The 27,956-nt window shown below is 38.6% G+C and overlaps 1 protein-coding gene across 5 annotated transcripts in view; it reads right to left on the bottom strand.

Annotated features, from left to right (window-relative positions):
- Positions 1-27,956, bottom strand: part of NCOA2 (nuclear receptor coactivator 2) — a 199,249-nt gene that overhangs the window by 79,603 nt on the left and 91,690 nt on the right. The window contains exons 1-2 of one of the 5 annotated variants that reach the window (XM_076329577.1): positions 16,807-16,870; positions 15,099-15,196 (exon numbers count right to left, since the gene is read on the bottom strand). The exons of the other annotated variants lie outside the window; for them this stretch is intronic. The gene's annotated coding sequence lies outside the window, so the exon portion shown is untranslated. Of the gene's footprint in view, positions 1-15,098; positions 15,197-16,806; positions 16,871-27,956 lie in introns of those variants that run through there. 5 annotated transcript variants of the gene reach the window in all.

Below are 27,956 nucleotides of genomic sequence, written 5' to 3'. Positions count from 1 at the left end.
GCTCTACCGACTGAGAAGGCTGGGGGTGCACAAGAAGCTGGGAGGGGGCACAGCCAGGACAGCTGACCCAAACTGGCCAAAGGGATATTCCACACCATGTGATGTCATGCTCAGTACATAAACCGAGGGAAAGCTGGCCGGGGGGGCCGCTGCTCGGGGACTGGCTGGGCATCGGTCGGCGGGTCGTGAGCAATTGCACTGTGCATCACTTGCTTTGTATATTATTATTATTGTTATTATTACTACTATTATTATTAAGATTTTATTTTATTTCGATTATTAAACTGTTTTTATCTCAACCCACGAGTTTTCTCACTTCTACTCTTTCAATTCTCTCCCCCATCCCACCGGGGGGGGGGGGGAGAGTGAGCGAGCGGCTGTGTGGTGCTCAGTTGCCGACTGAGGTTAAACCACGACAAAAGAGCATAGGGAGATGATGTAAATAATCAAAAAGCTCATGCAATACAGGGCAGTCCTAGCTCACCATCTGACTAGCTGCTGCCAGTTTTGTAAGGATGCTGGCAGAGAGACACTGCCAGACATTTCAGAGAGCTCCTGTATTGTTTGGGATTAGCAGAAAAATAAACACGAGGGCCATGAAGGAGGTGAGTGTCTCCAGGAGGTGATTCATACCATGCTAAAATAAGAGCTGGAGCCCGTAATTCCACAATCACTTCACACCGGCATAAAATGGAAATCTTGGTCTGGTATTAAAACAAGAGGGTCCACCACCTCCTTCAAGCCCTTCATTTCTGCCCCACCAGTTCCCTTCCCTCTGCTGGCCCCATCAGCCATGCACTGAACTCCATGAAGGAACTGCTGTGGGTTAAAACTGTGGTTCCCTTCTCATTTACTTTTTTTTTTTGACGCTGTGTAAAATCTAGCAGCCAGAGCTTGTGTTGGTAATAGAATGTTCACGCTGGAAATCTTAGTCTTCCCAATGAACTGGCTGAATGAAGACAGGAGCAGAAACAGCCTGGAGACTGAGATCTAAGCAGTTCTGCAGGGACGCTGAGAAAGGCTACTTATTGAAACTTGAGCAAGCAAACGAAGACTCAGAGCTGTCTCAGATTCAGAACGGAACACTATCTAACATCTTTCTGAATACAAAAACCCCAAAACACCAGGAATAACAATTCCTTTCTTTGCACTGAAAATTTTTTCTTTTTAACCAGTTTGAGGAGAAAGTGGAGTCATTTCCTTTTTTGAGATACTGGTCAAGTTTCATGAAAAACACCATATCATCCCTGAAATATATAGCTCCCAGCTGGTCTTTGACATGCATGGTATCAGATCCTATTTGAAAAATACCTGGATTATCTTTTTATCAATTACGTCTATACATGCATATGTATATCTACATGTACATACATACTGCCAATGTTTTGAGAACAACCCGCTTCAAGAAGAGCAAGACGGCCCTGGTTCTGCAGCAGAGCAGAGCTGAGCTCTCAAAGGGAAGATGTACGATCACAAACTCCACCATTCTGTACTTGCTGGGGAACTCCCAGTGACCCCAGTCAGGGCATTCACAGTGCCACACCAAAGCCAACCTTACTGCACAGCGTCAAACATCTACTGCAGTCTCCAGTGTGGACTGTGACACTGGCTGTTCCTTAACAACTACATATCTTCACTGATTTCTAGCCCCAGCAGTCATTCACATCCTAATTTATTTAAATACAAAAGTAGAAATATACATTTGTCTAATTGGTTAGGAGCTAAGCACTTTCTTGAAAATATGCAATTTCACAAGTATCCCAAGTAGAGCTCCAAGGAAGGAGCAAGATACTATTATGAAAACTGTGACGATAATTAAAAAGTTGTGAGGAGACAGTAGCTCCATGACTCTGTCAGTGGAGAGCTGGAACTCTCTTTGTGGCTCTGTTCCAATGACTAAATTTTTCACTGACCGGGGTGAGAAAAAATCATCAGCATGATGAAAGCTGTACATTCCTGAGATCATCTGATCTCCAAGCCAGACTCAGATGGTGACCTAAAGTTCAGAAGAAAAATTAGGCTGGGGATTCCCTTCGTTTCTTATGCTTCCCAAGTAATACATGAGAAATGTAAATCAGTTAACTATTTTTCTTGAGAAAAGCAAGCACAACAACTTGCAAAAACCTCTCAAACATTCAACAGTCATCTTCTCCCCCAAAAGTAGTAAGAATTAAAGTCAGAGGTAAGCATTTAGGGGGAACACCCCCCTCCACTCCCCTTTCCTCCCCAAGACAGCAAATAGGAACAGTTATTGACAGTTTTCCCACCAATTCGTCAGGCTTACTTCAGCAGGAAGTTTATTTTTGCAGGAACCAAAGTTTCACCAGTAGCTCCACCAATGCATAGCTCAATTCTTCTTGCATTCACACTGATGCTATTCTGTATGAATTCCACTAGGTCTACGGTATCAGCCTTTGGAGGACACATTTAAAATAACCTCCCGCCATAAACATCTAAACTTCATCCTTCTGTATTTAAGGGAACAAAAGCGCTACCGTTATTATGAAACTAGCACCTTCTTCTCTCCTCATTAAACATAGTAAATGGTTCTAAACAAATTATTTGTTTGTTTGTTTTGTTTTGTTTGCACTTACAGGCCATTATGTCTTTTTCTCAGCAGCATTATCAGTTTGTTCTTAGAATGAGTTACCCGTTTCTTTTTACTCATCATAAAGTTTTTCTGGAAATCTACCACCTACTACCATGTTTGCTTTCTGCTCTCCCCTATGTCTTCATTAAAAATCACATTCTATACCTCAAAGATCTGTATAGGCTCTGCAGCTCCTGTGTAGTCGGTGCCTGTGCTCCAGAGCAGAAAGCAAAATCCAGAGTTAGGTGCCTTGGAAAGTGGGGAGCTAGACAGATGATACTAAGGCAATCTAAAAAAATCTCACAGGCCAAAATGAAAGTCACTCAGCAGTATCTAGTACACAGCACTAAAATCAAAAGGATGTGCCCCCAAACCCTATCTCCCTAGGGATTTAGGGGCTGACTGGGATAGGTGAAGTTCTGCTATTCTCTTGGAATTCAGAAACTAAAATCCTCTCCCGAGGAGAAATGGGGAGGAATCACCTTCTAGAGGCTGTGGACAGATAATCTGCTGCCCTGCTCTTCCATAATACTACATACCAACTAAAACAGCCAGAAACTGGGCAATGGAGATTCAGTTCCCTCTCCGCAGAGGGGTTTCAAGCCTGTATTTTTCATCACGCAGGACAGCCTCCTAGGTGGCAGGCTATCTGCTTGCCAAAACTGGATGTTTATGAAGCAAAGAGGGCAAGGATAATTAACTCTTGAAGTGCAGTAGGAATCTTTAGGTCTGTAGCCCATAACACTAAACTCACGGATAAGTAGTTCAAACACTGTCTTAAGACACAAGGGATTGAGGTTTGAATCTCTTAGGCTGAGGAGGGTAGCAAACCTGTATCTCCCATTTCTCAGCAATGACTCTAACAAGTCAAGTAGAGTAAAGAGGTGAGCACCCTCCCAGTTTCTTCATGTCTTTTAAAAAGAAAGCGGCTATTTCAATTTTTTTCCACCTTCAAGTTCTATGCATACTACTAGATGAAGATCTCTGGAGGGTCTTAGGTACCTCTACAAATTTAATGAGGCATAAGCAAGGAACTAAACCCACATTTTTCAGAAGAAAGTACTTCTGGGCACATGTAGTACCAAAGAGCAGGCATCTAGGAAACTTTCAAGTGAGAAGGGGAAAACCTCATGAATTTAGATTGAATTGATAGATTAATTTTAGACATACAAGCAAACATCTGTGGGTCATGAGCAGCTAAACTGCATATAGTGCTTTTTAGGTTCTGCCCTGACTCCCTCCATACACATTAATTTATCCATCTCAAAATTCCTTGGTTATTCATTATTACTAATAGTTTTATAATACACAAAAATTCATAACATTAAATAAATTAATATTTTTAAATAAGATAATTTAGGAACTTTAAAAGTTGTTCTAAATAGTCTTAGGCTCTTGAACCACACGGACAGCTTCTCAGACCAGAAAATAAAACTCCCAAACTTGAAGTCTGAATTCTTCCAGGAAATATGACAATTCAAAACTGAAACCACTGTGAGTAGAATGACAAGTCAGAGGCTCAAAGTTTTACTCCAATAAACCTCCCCTATAGGGAACTACCTTAGATTAGAAAGCACCATTCATCCTGCTCCTATGATCTTTTTATACATCTCTGCAGGAATTTCCAGAAAGAAGAAAGATAAAGAAATTGAACAGTTCAGTTCATTTAGTGCTTTAGAAGAAACAGAAATATAATATCAGCTCTACCATATGTCTTCTCAAACAAAAATCAAGAAAAAGTGGGTAAGGCTTATTTAGCGTGGTATAGAGTAGGAAAAGGATTAATCAAATTGGGAATTAGTAAAAACAAACCCAGCAGTAATCACTGCACTGAGGAGAGAGAGACAGAGACATATGTTTGTTAATGAAAAAAATACCATTATGATATGTCAGATGCTGAACTAAACCAATTTTTATTTGAAAGAAAATGTCTTACAAAGCTGAATTTGAATGCATGTCTTGCAGAATGAACTGTCATGCAAGACCAGGCACTCCCTTTTTTATTGTGTAAGTTGTTTGGGAGCTGTACTGCACTCCAAAATACAAACATAATATCCCACTGTGGGATTAGCATTTTGCCTTCAGTGGTGGTAGCAGATTTTTCTTCTCAATATATATTAAGGTTTTTTCCATTTGTCCTACAAAAAAACCTACAACAATAACTAAGAGCTGAACTTCCAATGCTGACTCAGATGCCCCTCAAGCTTCAATTCCACTGGGCATCAATGAGGAGCAACAGAGCAATGGAAAGATAAAACACACTCACCGTAGCATTTTCATACAAGGAAGGAGATGATTAGAGAAGCGGAATTATTATCACTAAAAATACCTAAAGAACTAATTTTAGGCTCCAACAGATGACCTGTACCAACAGGACATCTCAGGTAAGTAAATACTTTCTTTGTATTTACATTTAACACCATAAGTGTATTTTCCTGCCCTCTCCATTTCGCTACCACAGGCCTAAACATCCAAAATACGTGTAGACAAAATCACTGTCTAATTTTTCCAATTGTTAAATGTAAATCACAAACACTGAAAAATTAAATGAATAAACTCTTGGACAGTATATGTTAGTAATTACAGTCATTGAGACCTAACCAGTTTCTACCAGATGTTGGGAGACTGAAACGACAGAGCCTGAAAGAGGCTTCAACTCATTTTTTCTTGTTATCAGTGATAAAACAATAGTTTCTGCTCTCGTGGTGACAGCACATCCTCCTTCACATCCTCCACCAGCAACCGCTCTAAGTTAGAGTACAGAGGGAGACTTAACCTAATTATAAAGCAATAGTAAACATATTTTTACAAGACGTTCATCTTTCAAAGGAAAAAATAAAACAATGTAAACCCAAAAATAAAACACATGGGAGAAAAAAAGAAAAACAGAGGCCCCGTGAAAGAGGAGACAGAAAACATCCTAGCACAAATCAGTTGCGTGAATTTGTAACATCTCTCCACTCCTCAAATGCCACAAAGGAACATGGCATGCAGAGTAAACCTTCCAGCACTGATCCTCAGCATCTGTGAATCCAGTTAATCATCCAGAGTCAATGTAGAAGAAGATAATGTGCATTTTATCTCTTATCAGGGCAGGCCATCTTCCAAACAAGGCCTGTTAAACTGTCAGATTTATTATAAGCCTAACAAATGCAGTTAAAGAATAAATGAGGATTACACCTTCAAAGCTGCTATTTCAATCTGAAAAGTAGCAAACAAAAGGTAAAGTACCATATAGCAGACAATCAGGTAGCAGTACTATACTACAACCCTTCCAGCACACCAATACATGCATTTAGTGCAGATTCAACTGATAAATAGAGAAGGGATTTATTAAAGCCACTGCTTTATTGAGTAACAAACAGCAAAAATAGTTTACTGACCAAAAATATTACAAGTCAGTGAAAAGTCTGGCAAAAATTTTCTCTAACAGCCCAATTTAAAAATATAAACAGCTCATATTCCTGTGGTTAATTATAAACTCAAACATACATCCATTATAATTCATACTTTTTTCCTGTGAAGTTCTCATGACTACAAGCTTTCAGTCTCGGTTTCAAAATTACTGATGTACTCCATGTAGCATTAATTCTGGTAGAAGCCAGAGGAAAGTTAGAAGTCACATGCAGCTTCTGATTCTTCACATTTTTTTCCTGCTTACGAACTCTTTTTCACTGGCTCCATTTCTGAATTGGAAAATATTTAATATTGATACACACTGCAATCTTCAACCCTTTTGAAGAAGGCAATACTTGCTAGCCACTTTCCCAGGCCTCAAAAGGAAATTGCTGTCAGAGGCAGGATAAGATGCTAGATCAGAGACTGGAGCCACTGGAGCCTAAGGCCAACCTTTTATGGGTGAGCCGCAGCAGTTCAGGAGGAAGGGTTGCTTTGACTCCCAGCACTTTTCATTGTAGCACCCGTCAGAATCCCAATCAGCTAACTGAGCCCACCCACCCCACGCACTGCACTGTGCTCGGAAAAGCTCAGCCTCCTTGCATGCAAACTTTCTCTTGCAGGGGTATTTCGACAAATCCAGAGAGACGCGGATAAGGGTTTGGAAATGAGTAAAAAAAAGAGAGGTGAAAATCAAGGGAAATAAAAGGAGCAGGGAAAAAAAAAAAGGACTGTATTGTCTGGTAAAATTAAATTAAAGCAAGAGATCCACCAAGTTTGACAGAAAAGAAAGTTAAAGATATATTAAATTATCCTCCTGTATCCCTGGTATACCTAAGCCACATGTTCTGCAACCAACTACTATACCCATCCTTCATCACCGAACACCTGGAATTCGGATATACCCCAAACGAAACAATGCCAGCCCACCAAAATAAGCAAGATGTCCAATACCTTGGTTGGCGATGGTAACCTCATATTAAAAATACAAATTAACTTATGCAAGGGTATGCTTTTTTCCTGAAGCAGCACTACCACTTTCACTATAGATGAAACTGCCTAAAATCTTTGCCACCCTACAATAGTCACGCAGTATAAAGCGAAAATAGAAAACAGAGTTTCTATGAGGAAGCTGGTAGCAGCAAGCTGAAAAACTCTAGTCACCTTTACCCGTAGCCTTTTCCATCTGAAAATAACACTTGTTACTTAGAAGATACAATTTCATTTGAAAGAGAGCCTATTACAGGTAACATTAAAACAAGATTTATGGTAGTATTTACTAACTTCTACTTTATTCTTGAACACAAACTAGAACTAAGAAAAGGAACATAATTTACTAGCAAATGCCTTTGAGCCCGTGTATAAAAGAACAGAAAACTGGCTCCAACACCTGCTACTCACATTTTTGCTCAGTCTACAAAAAGCCGTAACAGACTATAAACAAATGTTTAAGCTGAAGGCTCCTTCCTCAACAGTATCTTTTCCCTTACTCCTGTGTAATGGCTTTAGAGTGGTGTATTAGACAGTAAGAAGGCGGCATATTCCATTTGCAGCCTGAAAGCCAATAACGCTCATGAATTTTTTAGCTGAAAGACACTTCAAGATGCCACTGGGAAGACCGTCTAATAAACACATTAGGCTGCAAATGGGCGGCAGCAGCTCTTTAACACATGCTGTAACAATCAAATAAATGGCTAACGTTAATGTTCAGTGTTACAGACTGGTATTTAATAGGACTTTCTTTAAAATCCACCTAAATCTTGAAGGAGAAAGAGGTTTTTCTCAGCTACTCAAAACCACAGGTTTGAGAAACCCCCGGTTCTGCTTGAGACTTTGCAAAAACCCCTCCAGGCTGACCCCAGCACTGTAAGATGGCTCCTACCTTCTGTATTCCCATAGGCTAAGGCTCTTAACAGACCCACTCACTCAGCTGCTTACGGATTAGCCTACGTCAGCCACCTCTAATATGCCCAGGAATAGCAAGACTAGGCTTTAATAAGACAACAGAGAAAGAATATCAGAGGAAGAAAGTACCATTTTTTATATAACATACAAGAGGTTTGCTCCATTTCCACTTTTAAAGAGGAAAAGGTCTGTTTACTCCAAAACATTGTCAAAGAGGCGGCAGGTGGTACTACTGCAAAAAATTATTAAAGACTGTATCGTAATTTCAGGTTTGGGATTCTACCTCTCTCTTGTTATCAAGAATTGTTTCTGATTCTTAATACTCATCGATAAAAGAAATGCAGCTTAATACAACTAAAGCTCCCCTTAAAACACCAGATTAAAAAAAACCAAAATAAAATGCCATAACATTATTTGTATATATGCCAGTCACTCTTGCATTCTTTTGTTTGTGGTGGGTAGATAAGTTTAAAAAAAAAAAAAAAGAAAAAATAAAAAAGAAAACAAAAGTAATTCTAAAAACATTTAACCTTCTAGGTTGCATTTGATAAGTATCAAACTATGGCTTAAAAAAATATGAAGCCTGCAAGCATTTTCACTGGAAAAGGAGGAATCCAAATTCCCACGTAAGGTATATTTAATCTAGAATTTTTCTTATAGTTCACAATTATTAACAACTTTACTTATGATATTGATTTAGAAGCATAGTATTTCAAATCTACTGTGATTTAAAGTAAAACTTTGTGAATAGCATAGCTGAGAAATGAAGCAAATCTAAAAACATAGAAAAGGATAATATTATAGAAACTTTGTATTTAAGTAGCTTTAATTTCAAATTGATGGTACTTCTGGAACAGTGAGTTAAGTATATTTTAACTCCTACTGAGTCCTCTTCTGCCAATCTCAGTTTCAAAACTGTTATTTGTCCACTTAAATTCCCATGCCAACGTTTTCCCGCCAAAACCATCAAAGAGCAAGGGGAAAGCCAAACCAGAGAGGGGGAAGAGTGAAACAACTGCCCTCACAAGTGTAAGGCACCATGGAAAAACTCAAATCTAGGAATGTTTTCTAATCTCATATATATAACTGACACAAATGTATACATTACTTACAATACCAGTAAGCTTATACAGTTCAGTGTGATTTTCAAGATGCCTATCTTAGCAGTGAGAAAAATATGACCGATGACAATAGACAAAGGCATTTACGCATCTCTGTGGCGTAGGCATGCCTATATTAGGATTTAACTCCAGTTAACTGCCTGTCAAATACCAGTCTGTTTACTTTAGATAAAACATATTCCATTAATAAAAAGCTCAGGAAAATGGGTTCCGTAAGGGTAAAAAGTAAAAAGCAGAGGGCAAGCCAGAGAGCACAGCATTGTGTTTCCGCATCAGTTGTATACTGTAAGTAATACATTGAGTTATCGAACCTATACACAGAGATATCAAACCTATCATATTTGAATCACTTATCACCCTCCGTTTCAATGACTTCATGCAGCTAGAGAGGTGTTGGTCCTCCCCGTCACTAGGATCAACTTAGCATCTCTACACGCTCAGGTGCTATGTGAGGTGCAACCCAAGCTTGCACTCGAGTCTCAGCAAGAGATGCTTATGTTGCATGCCACCTTTCATAGCTCTAACCTGGTCATCAAAATAATGTTCCTTCAGTCCCGGAGTAGATACTGTTACTGAAAACACATGATCTTACTGAAATTTTTGCTGCAGTTCAGAAAGCCCAGCTCTATGTGTCTTTTCTGGTGCCTAATCAAAAATTGAACTCGTGTTTCTGATTTTCACATAGCTGCAGCACTAAGAGGGTTTGTTTTTCTCTTCTACCCAACCACCTATTACTGGGAAGCATGTTGAAACTTCAGGCCATTGTTTTGAATGCCAAGCACTGAATTAAAACTCTGATTTGCAGGAAGTGTACCTAAACATGATCTAAAGCATTTCTACACATTTTGACATTGTTATCATGGTGAATGAATAATCTACTCCACACATACCTACAAGATACATACTCCATACTTCCTTCTAAAATATTGAGATGCTGTCATAAGCATGCATTTAGCTTAACAGTGTATAACAATAAATTTTCAATTTAAGAATCAAGAATTCAAGCTTCTTTGTTCCAGAAGGTTTTAAGTTAACAACAGACCAAAGTCAAACAAACCTATATTCAAGTTATATGAATGCTAGTACTCAGCTCCACAAATGGCCACGGCCATAGTAATGTCAACAGCTGGCTATGAGGTGAATTCAACTTCAGGTTGGCATCCTCTGTCAGTCAGGGACGTGGCTAGTGACCACACAAGGTTCAGAACCCTGCACCACTTCTTGAAATTGTACACCCCAGTCATCCTCTTCAGTACTGTGCCTGGCTTACCCATCCTCTCTGCCTCTGAAATGCATTTAGAGCATCTCCCCTGGAAAACTCAGCGTCCTGCTCAGCCTAGAAGGTGGCTTGCCTCAGCCCTGGTCCCAGAGCGTGCCCTGGTGACAAGGATGTGGTCCCAGATGTTACGAGAGAGACCAGACAGGGTTTGGCCCCTTGTCCTACCCCATATTTGCATGAGCAGGTAGTTCCCCTCGGCAGGTGCTTCCTGCTGATACTGGTACCCATGCCAGTATTATCCATTTATACTGGAGCAGCAGTGTAAGAGTTGGGAATAGAAAAAAATTTATTACTCTTTTCTTATTAAAGTTTGAAGAACAACTAAATTAATACATGCTTTTTGAGAGAATACAGCTATATGCATAAAAGATTATACTTGTATCATCTCCCAACATGCAGAATTACAGTTTCGTACTGAATACAGATGTGTGTTAGATGTATGTTAAACTCTTGGCAAAGGTGTTGAGGGTACTAACTATGCACATTGTTACTAACCACAAAAATCAAAACTAATAGAATAAATTATGTCAGAGCCACACACAAGTGTCTTGCAAACACTTATGAAGTACGACTAACTGGATAAAAATTAAATGTCCATAGTAGCCTGTACACCCTAATCAAATATGTTCTTAATACATCCATGAGTTTAAAAACTGATCTGTGAACAACAGTTACTAATGACTTTAAATTTCATGTCGGTCTTCATTCATACCCTTCTATTTGCTTTAGTAAAATACTGCAACCAGCAATAACAAAAGAAGATGAAAGTTTAATTGTCATTTTAAAGCATTTAAAAGGAAAACATGACTCATAAAAATCTTGTTGCTTTAGTTAGTCAACTGCCAAGGAATAAAACCTTGTGGACACAAGCTTTGTACCCACAAGTGTGAGAGTGTGTGTATATATACACACACACATATATATGAATACAGATGACCAAATAAAACATACATAGGAATGGCTGTATAAGTCAAATGAAAGAGACATTTAGTTAGTGACTAGTCTGTCATGGAAGCTAATAGCAGATGCCTCAGGAAAAAGTACAAGGCAGCTAGCTGCAGAATGATCCTCCCCCCTGAGATCTCCTCTCTCTGTCTCTGACAATCAGTGGTTCAAGCTTAGCTGTGGGGCTGCTGCCCCTCCTCCTCCCTCTGAACCTATCTTCAGTTGTGCCTAATTCCTTCTTAAATCCATATATACCTTTGGCCTCCACAACGCTTACAAGGAACACCCTGTAAGCTTTACCACAGCTCCCTTAACAGCAGGAATTGCATTCTGGAAAAAATTGAAGAGTTCTAAGGGGATGTTATGACTCAACTGAAATAAATCAGAATTTTAACACTGACTTCACTGAAGCTTGGATTTTCCTCCTAGTCTACTAGAGGAAGATGTCAAACTGTTATTTCTCTCTTTTGTAGGACATAAATCACTCCATGGGCCTGACACAACTATGCTTGTATCCTGCTGCTCAAGGAAAACAAGGTTACTCTACTATTAAAGCTGAATGTTCATTATCAGCCATTTTATTCTCTTTGTAAAAATAAACTGAAATTACTTTGTGTTACTAATGAAACCATTTATGATAAAGAAGAATCACAAGTACTAAGAAAGAATTATCATATATTCCAAGTATCTTTAATTTTGGAGTATAATGAAATATAGTTACTAAAGAGGGGAAGAAACACCCACTACATTCACAGAAAGAGTTGACAAGAAGCTTGCAATACACTGCCCCAAAGTAAAAAATAACACACATTTAAAAGTAGTTGGACTGAACACCTGGAAAAACTTTGCAGAAGCAACAAAAAGAATTTTATTACCATGCAGTTCTAACAGAAGTTTCTTAATGAGAATCTTGTGTTAGACAGTTGCTCAATCACCAGCCTATGCTATCGGGAATGGAAAATCAGAGTGCAACAGTATCCTGATGAAGTTTGTTTTGGGGACAGTGTACATAGGAGAAAATGAAATGGGAAGAGGAAAGAGGATATTCAGGTACAACACACACTGCAAATTAAGTTCATTTATCATAAACTTTTGGTTAGTTTCTTCATTTAGGTCCCTCATCAAATTCCTGCTGTCTTCCTTATGCTCTCTATCCTCACATCCCAGCCAGCCCTTCCCAATCCCTCACTGTGCAACTCCAGCTATCAGGGAAACTACCCGCAGGGTCAGCCACAGACTCCCAGCTATCAAGAGCAGCCCATTTCTGAAAGACACAGGCTTTCAAATCTTACCCCTCACCTTCAGAGACTAAAGCTTTACCTGCAAATAACAATTTTGAATCCAATTCAGGTATCCTTCTAGGCCTGCCACAGCTGAACATGTGCGAGTAAGAAAAGCTAACGAGGAATGCAGGCAGTAAGATGACTCCACCAGGATTTCCTTGCAGGTACGATGATTATCAACTTACAGACGTTCTTCTCCTTCACTCAGCTCAGACAGCCTGGCTTGTAGACCCAGTCCTCAGCCTTAACTCGAATTTCTTATTACAATTATAGGGCTATTCTATAGTAGTGTGCTAACAAATTTATTCAATTTATTAATGAAGTAGATTCTGAGAATCAAGGTTGTTTTCACATCCTTCCTCCTTCTTCCCTCTGCTATTAGTCTAAATAAATAAATAAACTGGTGCTGCAAAATCCAACCAGCCAGTTGAGTTCCTAATGGCATTTATTATTAAATGTTATGCTTAGAACTCTGGAGTGAAATGTAATTTTCAAAGTAGTCCTCTATCTCAGACTTTCCAAGAAGGGGTGTTTTTTCTTACAACACAGTATATTTTGCAATGCAGTCATGCCTTCGCTCCTTCCCTGCACAAGCAATTTACCTTACAGAGATGACTAAAAAAAAGAAAAAAAGAAAAAAAAAGAAAAAAAAAAAGAGTGCAGCACCTTTTGAACGTTACTAGTGTAACCTTGTTGACTACAGTGGCATACAGGATTTTGAAGTGTGGGCAAACAAAACTACTCTGGTTAAAGATAATGCTTGAAGTTTTATATATGCTACATACCATACTTCTGTAAGAAATTGCTTATGAAAGAAAACACCCCAATTTGAGTTTTGTGCAAACACAGAGCCATTTGAAAAACATAGTCTACACAAAAGGTTGATTTTGTTCAAATTTCGCCCCTTAATACTTCCTAAAAGGCATCAGGCAAATCAAAATGACTGTACAAGCAGCAAAAATCTATTTTTCTACAAAACATAGATGCCAGCACTTCAGTAAGCACTACTCAGCCCCCACTATCTTGTTAGGTCTTCCGTAATGAAATAAAGGAAGAAAACAGAAGAAGCAGATAGGAAGTTTCATTGTTCTTGCAGCTTCGACATTTGGTGCCGCGAACGTGACGGGCTCTCAAACCTCTGCTCTATGGCACTGCCTGCCCCAGGCCTCCGTATCAAAATGTAGGTATACTGCAATTAAAATAATCAAACCGAGACAAAAGAGAACAAGCAAATAAATAGCGCTAACTTGTTTATGTTTCTGGCTCTGCCCTCACAGTATGAAATAAAGCCTCTTCAAACACATACTGCATTAACTTGAAAAACAATAATATTTTCCTTCCCCCCTCCTATCTCAAAGTAGCATGAGTTTTTCAAAGTCCTAAATAAAATAAACTACGGCATTTCCTGTATGTATTTAGTTAATTATTAAACGGATTCTAAGCATGATAGTCACCACCACTATTTCAATATGAATCCAGGAAAACACACTTTTAGCAAACTGCCAGTGCACTGCAGTAATGACTTGTAACATGCAGCTTTGCAATCCTGCCCTTAACTTTGGACACAAAATTCTAGAGAAGTGACAATCAGCACTCCCACACAAATCCAAACACTTCATTTTATCTTTTTTTTACCGTCCAGGATTAGTATTACTGCTGTGAGGTAAAGAAGCAATGCTTCCTGTGTACGACAGGAAAATAAAACCAACAAGCCTGCAAGAACTTCCTGAGCAGGGGAGACAGCATACCATCTTCACTTACTACAAGTAACCATCTATAACCTTTTTCAGGGGATATTATTATTTAATTAATCTGCAATATTAAATGTTGCCCTCCCAAGGTTAAAAGAAAGGTAAATACTGCCAAGATATTTCATGACATCAGCATGCATAACCATGAGATAAATACAAGGTCTGAAGATTAACTGAATGTCATTCTGTTTATGGGATCGCATACTTGTAAAGAAAACTACTAAGATTGGAGAATAGAGAAAGTTATATAACAACTACAAATGTTTCAGTGTGTTTTGTCTACTTATACTCTTGGTCAGAAAGAGAAAGCTTTATTGCAAAAACGTCTCAGTCTGACTTACTCTGTACTTTTTCATGTGCACAGAAATTACTGAATACTGAATAGTAATTACAGCAATGAAAAAGACACTCAGGCTCCACCTCCTCTTGACAGTGGGAAAATATATATGGGTTTGTGTATTATTTCTGGATGCCAGAAAACTTGCTTACAAAAATATTTCCTGTGCCCTGACTAAGATATATTTAGACTCATAAACCCATAAAACTGTCACAGGCAACCACAAGTACACCTGTAGCCATTACAAAGGGGGGAAACTACAGAAACTGGAGAATCAGATTTACATTATTTCTTTGTATTTGTTATTTAGAAGTATTATCTTTAAACTCTCTTGCTCAAAAAGAAATTAGCTCTTCCTCCCACTCCCCCAAACCAACACCCCCCTTGCCTCCTCCCCACAACATCCAGACACCTACGATGCACACACGGGAGCACACATACATGCAAAAAGAGAACGCTAACAACAAAGTCACAGCACTTCAGAAACACACCTTGTCGTCTTCCAGCCTTTGCAGTTGAAGGCAGATCTCACTAGTTTTTCTGCATCTTCAGATCAAGATGTAGATAAATTCCCCATCCATCACACTGGCTTTTTATTAAAAACGGGGGGTGGGGGTAAAAAAAAAAAGGAGACAATTACCAGTAAATGCACAGCCTTGAAAATATCAGCTCTCCATTATCCCAAACTAGTGTTACGTCTTGATGTAAACCAAAGCACATGCTGAGTGAGGACGTGCGCACACAGCAGCTTATCATCTCTGTCATCTGCTTCTAATGACAGCTGACAAACTGGCCACGCTAATCCTTCCCTAACTGCTGATCAGGGAGATCCCCCTTTGACAATCCAGCATGGTGGAGTACTCGAAAATTCCTCCTGCTTCTGTTCTGTTGCTGCTCTAAAAAGCAGTTTCCTTTTCATTGAGATAATAGCCTTTTCTGCAGTCACGTGGCGCCCGGGCTACATTAGCAGAGCTTGATGATAATAGACAGAGTAACTCCCTTCCCTCCCTTCTGCTGATTTTAAGGGTACGACTCCAGGAGAAACCCAAACCTGGCCCACTTGAAATCATTTTGCACATTCTCTACCAAAAAGCAAATTGTGCTGTCGGTGGAGAAGAGGAATACGTGCACTATCTCTAGTTCTTGCACCAAAACTAATTAACGAATACATTTTTAGGCAGTGCCTTCATTAGGGCACACACACTGGTCATAAACATGTCATATGAGACTAAACTGAATATTAAGCATGCTTAATACTGAATATCTGGCATGCTAGAATTACTCTTTTTCCCCTAGAGTACTTTAATTTTTTGCCTGTAATTTTAGTTCTGTCGCAATAAATACTCTTCTCTCAGCAACATCCTATGGTTCAACTCCTCCCAGCGCCCAGCTCTCCCGCAAATATAAAAAAGCACTAATAACAAAAGATTCTCACTACAGCCTCCAGTGTGAGTGCTTCCCTTTTTCTTTTTTTTTTTTAAAGTAACATCATTTATCTTGCTTTAACTCAGTACCCTGACAAACATCTTAAGCGTTTTTTTAAATACACTGCCCAGTGGGGAAACCTACCTAAGCTTCAGCTTCAGAGTTCCCATCCCTCCTGAGTGCCAAGCCCTGGGTGGGTTTGCACCTCACCGTTCAGAAGGTTTCCTGCTTATAAAAGGCAAAGTATACACTTTGTATATACATACTGCTCTGTCCTACCTTCACTCAAGTATTTCACAGACTGAAAGCAGAACAAACCTTTCCTCTTCTGCACTGGCAGTTTCCCTGTTACCTTGGCACACAGCATAAAGACATCCAATTTATTCTCCCTGGCTCTGTCCACCTCTGACAGCACTGGGCAGTGCAGGAGGGCACGGACCAGCGTAGCCTTTCATCTGACATTTCAGTGTTGGGATTTGCAAACTGTTTTAAGAAAGCTGTGGATGAAGCATCTTAAAGTTATTTTCAAGCCCACAAAACAACTTTTGCAGCTTTGTACCTAGTCTTTTCCAATCTGATTAAGAAACAGAAATATCTCCTTTTCTCCTTCTACTTCCATCTTTTCCCATTACACCAGATCATTCTCCTTAAAGACAACATTGATCATAAACTTATGTTTCTCCAGAAACTAAAAAGGTTAGTGTTAGAGACTGTGGTTGTACTTATAGGAAAATAAGGTGGAAATTGCGAGGAAATTGGCTATCCCGTACACACCATCTTTGCCAACGTTGCTCCGTCACCTTTTCTGTTTACTCCTCTCCCTAGGACAGCCGTAATCAGCAAAGTGGCCCTGCCCAGGGCTCTGGGGGATCCCTGCTCCAAGGTTATGATCAAAGCTGAGGCAGAACCTTTCTGCGGCAGAGGAGCTGGAAACAGAACAGGAACGGGGGCCCTCCTGTAGCAGCATGAATCCTTTTTTCTACTCTTCCCTTTTCCCTGTTTTAGAGATAATCTGTGAGAAAGATCCTAAGTCCAGGAGGAAATAATCTGGTTCCATAAGGAGACTATATAATACACTATATTCAACAGAAAAACATACAAACATATACACTAAGTTGAATTTTTTTTTTGCCAGTTCTTTCTAACTATGTCCTTCCATCTCAAAGTGCCAGACTATATAGGGTAAGCAAAATGAACATTATTCGGAGCTACATACAACTTTAAGCCCAATAGAACAAGACCTGCTTTGTGATTTTAACTTTCTTTTATTAAAACAAATTGCCACTTGCATTTTCCATATTAATTCCTTAGCTGAAGGAAGGTGCATCCAGCATACTGGTTAAATTGGAAAATGATACATATGTGGGAAAAACTGTGAAGATTACGGAGAGCATCTCTGATATTCAAGAAGATATATTAATAGACAAGCACCAGAAGGAAAACGAGCTTTCACAAGAACACATACACACACAAAATACTTCACTAGTGAAGTACAAATCTAAGGAAAACATAAAAAATGGGAGCATACCAGTCAGATACCATAGCTAGAACTGTGCTGCTGAGATTTACAGGAATCATGAGAAATTCAAAGCACAATATGGTGAGCACAAACACAATAATCACAGCATTAGGGAAGGAATTATGTGTAAATAAAAAGGAGGTAACAGAAAAGGGTCGTTGTAGCAATAAAATATGAACTGAAGACTGAAAGGAGTGAAAGTATACAGATGTTGTTAAAAAGATTGCATAGTGAAGAACAGAGTACAGATAAAGCAAATGGAGAAGAGGGAACATATCACTGCAGCACACAGACTGATTCTAGACAAAAAGAGAAAGAAGAAATGAGTGAAAAAATCTTCCTGTTAGACAAAACCGGTCTGAATATAAATAAGGAAACATGCAACTGCAAAGGAGGAAAGGCTTTTCGGTTTTATCAGGCAGCGAATACATGCTTCCAATGGAAATGACTGAATTGTTGCTTCCTTTTAAATAGAGCGTCACAGGAATCGTACACATAATTTGGGGATGAGCAGGTGACCTTTAAAAGTAATTTTGGCACTACAGATTTTTTCATATTAGGATAAGACAAACATCTTACACAGCAGAAGAGGTTCATCTAAGTTTTCGCTAAGAAATATATTTCATTAATGCTTCATTTTGTTTGCCCAGCCACAATGGCTTTGCAGTAGACACAGGGAAGCTGTACCTTCACTAAAACATTTACAATTTATGTTTTAACATGATCAAATAATTGAAATTGATAAACAGAAATCTGCTTTCATTGCATGCACTTCACAGTTCTCTTGAGTTTGTGTTTTCATTTTCTTCCTTTATTTTCTCTTAAGAAAGAGTGAATTGGGCAGGGACGAGGACATACCATGACAATCTGTCATTGTTTGCCCTTCTTCTAACATACCTGCACCGGAGGCAAGGACTGTTAAAGCAATCCCAAAACATCTTTTCAGTCTTTTTAGTCCCAAAACATGATTTTTTAGTCCTTTCTCTCACCCTCTGTACCATATCCAGGAGGATCCAATTCCACCTTCATAATCCCTTCAGTCCTCTCAGTTTGGAGTGCCCAAAGGGGTACCATAATTGCCAGCTATAGTGACAGCCCTTGTTTACCCTGCAGAATAGTAAGACACTTCAAAATGTGTTTGAAAGATTACAAAGCTGACTCGCTAGGCTTTATTCAAGGCAAGAGGCCACTGACTTTTAGGAAAGCTGACTAGGCAGCATTAAGTACTGCCTGTGAGAAAGACTGGAAAGGCGAAGTCCCCCACTGGCAACAGAGGATGACAAGCAGAAGCTACTAGGACTGACTTCCAAGAAGCACAATAAGCCTATTACAGCTCAGATCAGGAACAAAGACAGTGCAATGATTCTTCATGTGTTACATTTCAATAAATGTAGAAGCAAGCATACAGCTTTCAAATATTAGGTCAATTTTTTAAATTCCTCTATCTGAACACTAACAAAAACGTTAGCATTTTCAAGTCAAAACTGGAAACCCGTTGACTTACATGTCAATGATACTAACATTTTACCAGTTCAGGAACTCCTAATCCACCACTACTTGAAAACTAAATAGATTTTTCTTTTTCCTTTCACCAGCTGAGGAAAAATAAATAGGATACTGTAAATAAGTCTAGTTTTTCTGACCTTTGCATCTCCTCTTGAGGGACACAAGAATTGTATCAAATGTAGTTCCACTGGAATTTGGAGCACTTGGCATTTCTCACAGTCAGTCTCTGTATTAGCAGTACATACACCTACAGTGCTAAGTACCTTGCGACTTCTGTCCATACGAGGGCAATGAAAAGACACTCCTTCCTCTCTCAGTCTCTGAGATATTACTGTTGTCTTCTCTTTATAGTATGAAAATGTCCATGCTTCTTGAACACAGCTTACCAAGGCTCTCATTACTTCCTAAGTGTGCACCCAGCCACCCACTCAGAGTATTCTGTGTGCAAGTTTCTTCAATATCTAACTGGATAATTCAATACTGCGGTGCGTGCTATATATAGCAATTAAGTTCTGGCAATTATGGTACCCCTTTGGGCACTCCAAACTGAGAGGACTGAAGGGATTATGAAGGTGGAATTGGATCCTCCTGGATATGGTACAGAGGGTGAGAGAAAGGACTAAAAAATCATGTTTTGGGACTAAAAAGACTGAAAAGATGTTTTGGGATTGCTTTAAGAGTCCTTGCCTCTGGTGCAGGTATGTTAGAAGAAGGGCAAAAAAAAAAGTCCATTGACAATTGTGTGGCTTTTTTTTTTTTTTAATACAAGTTTGATGACTCCTGTTTACTGAGATTTTTGAGTAATCGTTGGGATTTCTTTTTTTTTTTTTTTTTTTAAATCCTTACTGCTTCACTCCCTTACCTTTAATTAAGAAGGCATATGAGAGAAGAAAAAGGGATTCTTTCTGAGTGATCTGGAAATGGTCAGCTCCTGGCTCAGCTCTTTATCCTCTTGCAAACTAAAAAAGGGTCAGACTGTCTACTCAGAGTCTCTGCCTCAGGGTGCTTGCTGGTCCTCTCTACAGGTTGTACACAGCGAGGTGCTCTCTGGTGGAGATGGGCCTCAGCCCACAGAGAGACAAGTTCAAGACGGCGGGTTGCTTCCATCCACACTGACAGCACACAAGAGGAACTCGGCACAGGAAGTTGAGCAAGCAGAGAAAACCAGAACCAGAATGGAAATACTACAGCATAGAAATAAATGTTGTATTTACATGATAGGTTACATAAATGTAATAACATCTAGTGCTACCATCCGTTTTTAACAGAATGTAGCTAAATTATGAAGAGTCCAGGATTTTTTTTTTTTTAAAGAAATTGCTTTTAGCTCTACAGAATGTGCCTTTCAGTGAATATATTTTTAAAATCAGCTCAAACTCTTTATTTCACTTCATCCCAGAACAGAAGTACTTATATGGGAAAAGACTTCTGATAATAAAAGGTTCCTGAAACCTGCGGACCAACAGCTGGCAAGATTCAATGGCTGAGATTTAAATTAGACAAAAGTTTAAATTAGACAGAAGTCAGACTAGAACATGTTTATTATTAATAGTGGAACAAAATCATACTAATTCATCCAAGGATAAGGTAGGTTTTCTTTCATGTAGTCTCAGCTAGAAACAAATACATTTCTAAATGACATCATATGTCTCAATCAAGGTAGAGGATTAAGGAAGAAATCATTTGGTGAAATTTCACGGTCTCCGATAACCAGGCAGGGCAGCACCGTGTAACACTCCATCTGGCCATAACAGCAACACTGTGTGAACTCAGCAATATTTGGTACATTGTCTGTGGTTTTACTTGAAACAGAAAGTTGCTGTTGTGTTTAATGCAAGTGGGACCTCTACCTTTAGTTCAGGATACAGCAAATTACTGTACCTGGTGATGAATACATGGGTCTGTGCGCCTAGACCTCTCTCCAAAGAGAAGGTTAACATTACCCAGTAAGTCATAAAAGTCTCATGTCTTGTCTATGTTCAGTAGTCGCTTTCTAATTGCTAGTGGCTTGCAGACATTGCTGTGCATTTGAAAAACCAGTTCCCGTGAGCAGGAAGGAGGAAACACACAGAGACTGTATCTTGCAGACCCTGAAATTCTGGGCTTTCACATTCCTCCAAGAGACCTCACTGAAGAAGGGAGACACTACCGATTACAACTAGCTTCAGATGAGAGAAACTGGAACACAGGGACAGTTACTGTTTACAAATTTGAGAATAAATAATAAGCTAATTTAATGCTGCATCATTCACTCTAGCCAAATCTTACAAACACGTCGAACAGCTCTAAGTGAGTGTAAATGCTGAACAGTAAACAGTGATGAACAGTAAACACTGAGGACTGAACTCTTGCCTTAACTGTTAGGAATTTACTGCACAGTAAAGCAGGGTCATGCCCCAAATTTTGGTATTATTGAACATCCATAATATCAATGGATGATATGAGGTACAGAAGAGAAACTAAAGAAAGTTAGGTTTTCTATTAAGAGTTTTAAAGTGTTCTGGTGATAATTTCTATCAGTATCAGACAGAATCATGAAAATACCCCTGTTTAACTGAGCCCAAGCACAAATACTCCTGAAAACTACAAGGGCTGTCAGAGATAACACTATTTGATGAGAAAACCAAGAACCAGAGACTGCAGCCTACCAAGTAAAACAAAAAAGTGAAAGGAAAACTAGCAGCAGCTGGAATTCATTTGATTTACAATAAAATAATTAAATACTCCAATATGAAATAAAAATCAAGTTTAGGACAATTGGTCTGTGCTCCTTTTTATAATGAGGTTGATGCGACAAAATTGAGATTTAACTGAAGTATTGTGAAAATTCAAGAACTTCAAATTTTACTTGGTGATGGTATAAGATAAAAAAACCCCTTGTGCTAATACAATGGCAATCACTGAATGTAGGGTATTAAAGAATATTTAAAACAATGACAGTTATGCGTTCAACAGAAACCGGACTTGTTCACTTCTCATCTGACAAAAGTGCAGGTTTGCTACTGGTGCCAGTAATAACAAATGGCAGCATTAAAACATAGAAGACAATACTCATTTCATCTAAATAAAGTAACAGCAAAATTTAGGCATGCGGGTAATTATTTGCAGTAGAAATGAGATGTAACATTCTAACAGAGACCTAATTCTGAGCAGAAGTGCTACACAATCTGGTTAGCATTGAATATTTAAGTCTATGATGAGAGAGGAAACATGTCAGGACTTGGGTCTATTGCTAACTCTTAAAAGAAAAGTTCAACACACTGAATTCCAAAACAGAAATCTATTTTTTCAACTTCAGTTTAAGTTTTCCCTAAAATGAACTGCAAAGTAGGTTCATATGTATGACTGAAGGGAAAGGCTCAGAAACAGCATACAGCTCAATCATTTTAATCTGAAATATTTAGAACATATAGCAAATCCTGTCCCATCCTAAGAACTCCTACACACACATATCAATGTTACATTGTACATCAATATGAAAAGTTGAAGTCAGACGCAATCTTTGAAAATAGATGGCAGGCACATTACAACTGCTTCCAACTGCAAATAGCAGGGCTGACAGATCTTCCCTCAATGTAAAATCAGTGGCCCCTACCATGTTTACACATTTTAAATTTTCCACAAAAGCAATCTCAAAAGCATTACCTTATTCTAATCTAACAAAAATATCAGCAACATGGACGGCGCATTTCACTTTCTTAAAGACTGCGCTTGAGCATGTTGTACTGAAGCACAAGATGATACAAGGTCAGTTAAATGGGGAGAAAAGTCAAGCTTGGAAGAATACACGGCTATTTCATTGCTTTGCTTTTGGCAAACAGACTCCCATCTTTATCTTTCAAACACATGGTTGTCATGACTCTCTCATCTTGAAACCGCAGGACTTTACAGTTCATGGGACTATTTCTTAAAACCCTTAGCAAATCACCCTTAATATGAGATTTATAAGTTATTTAGATTTTTACAAATTGCCTGTCCCAGGTTCTTAAGAACCCGTATTTTCTAAGCTTCAAGTTAATAACATAATAATAAATAACATTGTATAAGCCATTTACCTTGAGTGAAAAGGGTATCCTTCTGAGAAGACATCAGCCAAGTTCCTGAAATTAACTGTCCTTTCTCCTGTGCAATTTCTTTCCCAAAACTACAGAGAAAATAGGCGGGGCATGCAACACATCAAGACAAAAAGTCCTCACTGAGAACATTTTGCTGGCAGTTTTAACAGCAGTATGGCAAAAGAAGACAGAGATGATCTGTGAAATAATCTGGACATAAAGTCATATATGGCTTTCAAAAGTCAGAAATTCAACCACAAGCCAACAGACAACCAAAGCAACCGTGAAAGAACTGATGTGCTCTGTGCTTCCAAACTATGCCTCCACCTGAGAAGGAAGATGCCCTGTGGGGCCACCTTCAACACCAAGTGTATGGCCACTGCCGTCATCCAAGGGGAATCCAGCCTGCCTCACTGCTGAGAAACATTTCAAGACCGTCTTGAGGTTTTGTTCTATGACGTGCATTCGTATCAACTGATTTACAGATGATGCTGCGGTGCTAATTTTGACTGGACTTTGGAAGGTTTATTTTCTCTTTATTGCATATGATGGGAGTTGTGGGTTTGGGATGCTGTTGTTTTGGAACATCTACACAGACACTCTGATAGCCACTCAGATTTTGGAAATTGCTTCTAACTTAGCTAAGCAGAGCCAAGGTTCAGGGACAATCACTTGTTCTCCCAGACAACAGCCTAACAGGGGTGGATACAATGCAATTTAAGTGAACTAAGGCCATTAATTAATATTAAAGGAGTTTTGCTCTCAAACTGGAGTGACTGTCTTGATAAGCATGTTTGACACTGAATGTGTTTGCTGATGTTACTGTTGAAAGAAAGTTCAAGTATTAGGGGGGAGCTGAAGGATTTTTTTTTCTTGAAAGGCCTCTGAAAAAAGAACTTTTTCATTTTTTTACTCCTACATGGGAGTAGGTGCAAGATACAGTGATGACCATCCAGAAATGTAAGCCCTTACAGACCAGTAAGCAAAGATACGTAAAGTAAAAGAAATTTTAAAAAACAGGGAAAGAAGCCAGTAAAGAATGGCAAATCTATGTCCCTATTAGCCAAGAGACATGCAATTTCTTAAATTACCTGCTATCTGGAGACTTTGGATTTAACACAATTCTGAATATGCTAGCTGTACATACTATATATAGGCATATACTAGTTGGCACGGAGGAGGGGTCTATGTGAAAAGACTTTTTGAGAGGAGCAACAAGGGAGAGCCCCCAGTGGAAGTAATGAGTGATGCCTTGGGAGTTAAGTAACAGGGTCAATTAAAATGCCTCAATTTTAGAAAACCAGGCAATATGAGATTACAGCTCCTGGCTGCAATGTTGTTCTTCTCTAACAAAGCAGGGTTTTAAAACAACTTCTGTGGTGGCAATATTATTTTATAAGTTTAATTATTTCATAATACAAGGGGAAAAAACAGCAAAGGGAATATTGAGCCGGGTACACCCCTACATAACACTGACACTAACACTGATATTTGCAATGGAGATTACTGAGAAGGATAAAGAGGAAGAAGAGGAAGTGATAAAGTACCCATTTAGGTTTCAGGTACTTCGGAAGCTTCCATGACACAGGATCCCTGCAATCTTTAATACATCACACTCACTTAATATCTATGTTATACGTAAATTTATATAGATGAATTACCTTTAATAATATATAGTATATAGCCTGCAGTACCTCAGACACCGTCAGAGTCAAAGCAGTGGGCAGATAAGAAAAATCAGACTAGCAAAGTCCTCGGACTCTACAGCTGTGAAGAGGGCTAGACGAAAGTATCAAACAAATACAAAGAACAAGCAAAACGATGCCTAAAGCATAATGGGAGAGAACCAAGATGGAAGGCAACATGAAGGAAAATATTTCCGAGCAGATGGCTCCTTTTAAACAGACAATTTACTATGGCCTAAAAGTACAGTCTTCTAAACCAACTGTATTAAGACATGTAGAAGTAATTTTTCTTTGAACAATCTTCTCAAAAATCTCTTACTTGGGCATAGCACTGCTTCCCTTCTCCATCACAGTTTTCTTTCTAGTAACATCTCCCCAGTCTTTCCAACTGGACGTGACTTCAGCTGTAAAAATGCACTTCATCCAATAGTGCAGTAGAGAACCAAAGTTATCGAGGAGATTGTTATCCCCAGGGCAGTTTTAAAATCTTTGCAAGAACCCTCTTGCCTCTGTTGTCAGTATTAGAAAGTCTGGGCCTATCCCAAATAGTTAAAGGCTCTTTTGGATTTAGCTGGATACAATTCTGACCTAATATTTGGACTTGGATTAAAGGCCAAGCACTTTAAGTTTATGTTAATGTCATGGATCTCAATGCTAGATAATTTAAGTGTGCTCTGCTGAAGATCATTTCTTAAACTCTTTCAGAGGCCAAAACTGATACAGAGAAACCCAGTTATTAAAGTAGCATATCTCAGCAGGAACTTGTATACCTGTTCTTCAAAATCTGTTCTAGTTGCCTACTGATTTCCAAGTACAATTCAAGATGTTCACATTGAAGTGTAAAGCCCTAACTGGCTTGCAACATGCCTATTCTTGCTTTCTGTATGTTTTATATCTATATCTACCTATATATATGTATGTGTGTATATATATAGCTTATCTTGAATAACGCATGCCTAAATTAATAAAATAAATAATATAAATAGTAAGCAGAGAACACAATTTTTTTCCCCTTCTATACTTTCATGACAAGTAGGGCCTACAACAAACCCTAGGAAACATTCTAAAAGAAAAATCAGTTTCTTTCAAAGCATACTGCTGGCATTTCAAATATTAGGAAATGGATAATGGGTACGAGTATTAATAATCACCTGGAAGTCAAGTGATCTGTTACCCTGTAGTAACCCTACTCCAATTTTGATGCCATGAAATTCTAATTCTTTTACTTCAAAACCCAATCTTACCCCCACCTCTAACTATTCTTTCTAATCTTCTCATATTCATTCTTTATTTTTAAAATGTTTATTATTTTGAAAACTGCATTTGCACTTGGAGGAGGAAGTGGAATACCAGAGGAAGCTGGGTATTAAGACTTGAAACCAATTCCTTGGAAATACCAAAGTTTCAATATTATCACATACTTATACACATAAAGATTGTATTAGATTTCCTACAACGAGTACTTCTTCTCTAAGTAGAGCTCTGAAGGTATGACTTCTATTCTCAGGGGAAAAAGGAACAGACAGGTTTTCTATAACCCTACAGTCTGCATGCTGTGCATGTCATGTAGCAATAAATAATTCATATTTTGACCTTATGGAATACCTTTTACTCATGGATTTCAAAGAGCTTTAGCAAAGGTGGATATATGTTTTATCATCTGCAGTTTACCTATCTCGGGATGAACAGAGAAATAAAATGACCTATTCAAGGTCATTCAGTAAGCCAGCTGTATTTAAGTGGGTAATACCAGGCATGCTGCCTTTTCACTCAGGTTGCAACTTACAGTGACACCATGAAAACAGTCAGATACCACCTTGAACTTCAACAATACTCACAAGAAAGCACGATGGATGTTAGCTCTTTTACAAATGCAGGAGTCTAAACATATTCATGGGGGAAAAGGAGAAAAAAATACTAACTCTAGGAATGTGCTTACCAGGACAGTACAGAAATGCCCCAAAATCACCTTGTGCAAACACCCTGGGAAGGGCACTGGCTCCATGGGCAGAGCTGTCAGGATCTGCTGAACAGGGATCAACAAAGCTGTCCCCTTCCATGCTGAGAATTTCTTGGAGACCATATCAGATACCAGACTGAACTTGAAGAAAGCAGTAATAGTTGTAGTATACTATTATATGAATTGTACAGAGAGGTACTTCAGCAGATTATTTTCTGATACTGATTTTATGACACCTTGTGAACAGTCCAACCAGAAAAAAATAATTCGTTTTAGAAAGACTGATTCTACTTACAGCAACATTACCAGAAGAAGGTACACTACTAGGACTTAGGTTATGTAAAACAGCACTGAGGCAGATTTAAAGTTCTAGGAAATCTAAGATACTCTCTTATATTTTCATGAGCTAAAAAGCGGTGTTTTGCCTGGTGTTAATATTTCACTTTAACTTCTGAAAAATACTTTAAATAAAAAATAAACAAGCAAAAAGCTTTGTATAGAAAACTGTTTAATTGTAACCCCAAACTGATACATAAATATGAGAATATTTATGAGAATGTACTACGGTGGAAAGACAGTTTATTTGTTAGCAACACCACAGCAATAATGCTTTGGATTAAATACTTTATCTTGCAATTCTCTGAACTGTCTTACCTAACGTTAAGTCCAAGGCTCCATTCATGTCCTTAACTGTAAAGATTATGTGTAAATGCTTTCTTGGAGTAAGATCAGAATGTTCTTTACTTTTCAGGATGAAGTCCTTATGTCGTCTCAGCCTGCTGAGGACTCAGAAGCATATTACATGCATGTTTTCTGTTCAGCTGCCCTCTGAAGTGCAGCAGTAGTAGGACCCAAGGTCCTTATGTGTTAGCCAAGAAAGATAACAAAGAAATAAGCCTTGGGTTGTTTCTTTGTTTTGCTTGTGTTAATTTCTTTTACCCCAAAGAAAGAACATACGATAATCTGACACAGAGGGAGCTTACTCTGTTCAAATAACATGTTTAAACAAACCAAAGATTTATATTTTACAGGGGAAAAAAATTATCACCCCTGTTATCACCACTGGCATATAACAATTGGTAGTAAAACACTATTTCTTTAAAGGTCAGCACTTCAAAGCTAGATTTAACTAACGCCACCATTGGAACGTTTCCTTTACAGAAAACAAGCTTTTAAAAAGAAAAAAAAAATCACAAACC

This window comes from Aptenodytes patagonicus, chromosome 2, assembly GCF_965638725.1.
Source record: "Aptenodytes patagonicus chromosome 2, bAptPat1.pri.cur, whole genome shotgun sequence".
NCBI classification, from domain to species: Eukaryota; Metazoa; Chordata; class Aves; order Sphenisciformes; family Spheniscidae; genus Aptenodytes; species Aptenodytes patagonicus.
This window is presented reverse-complemented; position numbering and strand designations above follow the sequence as displayed.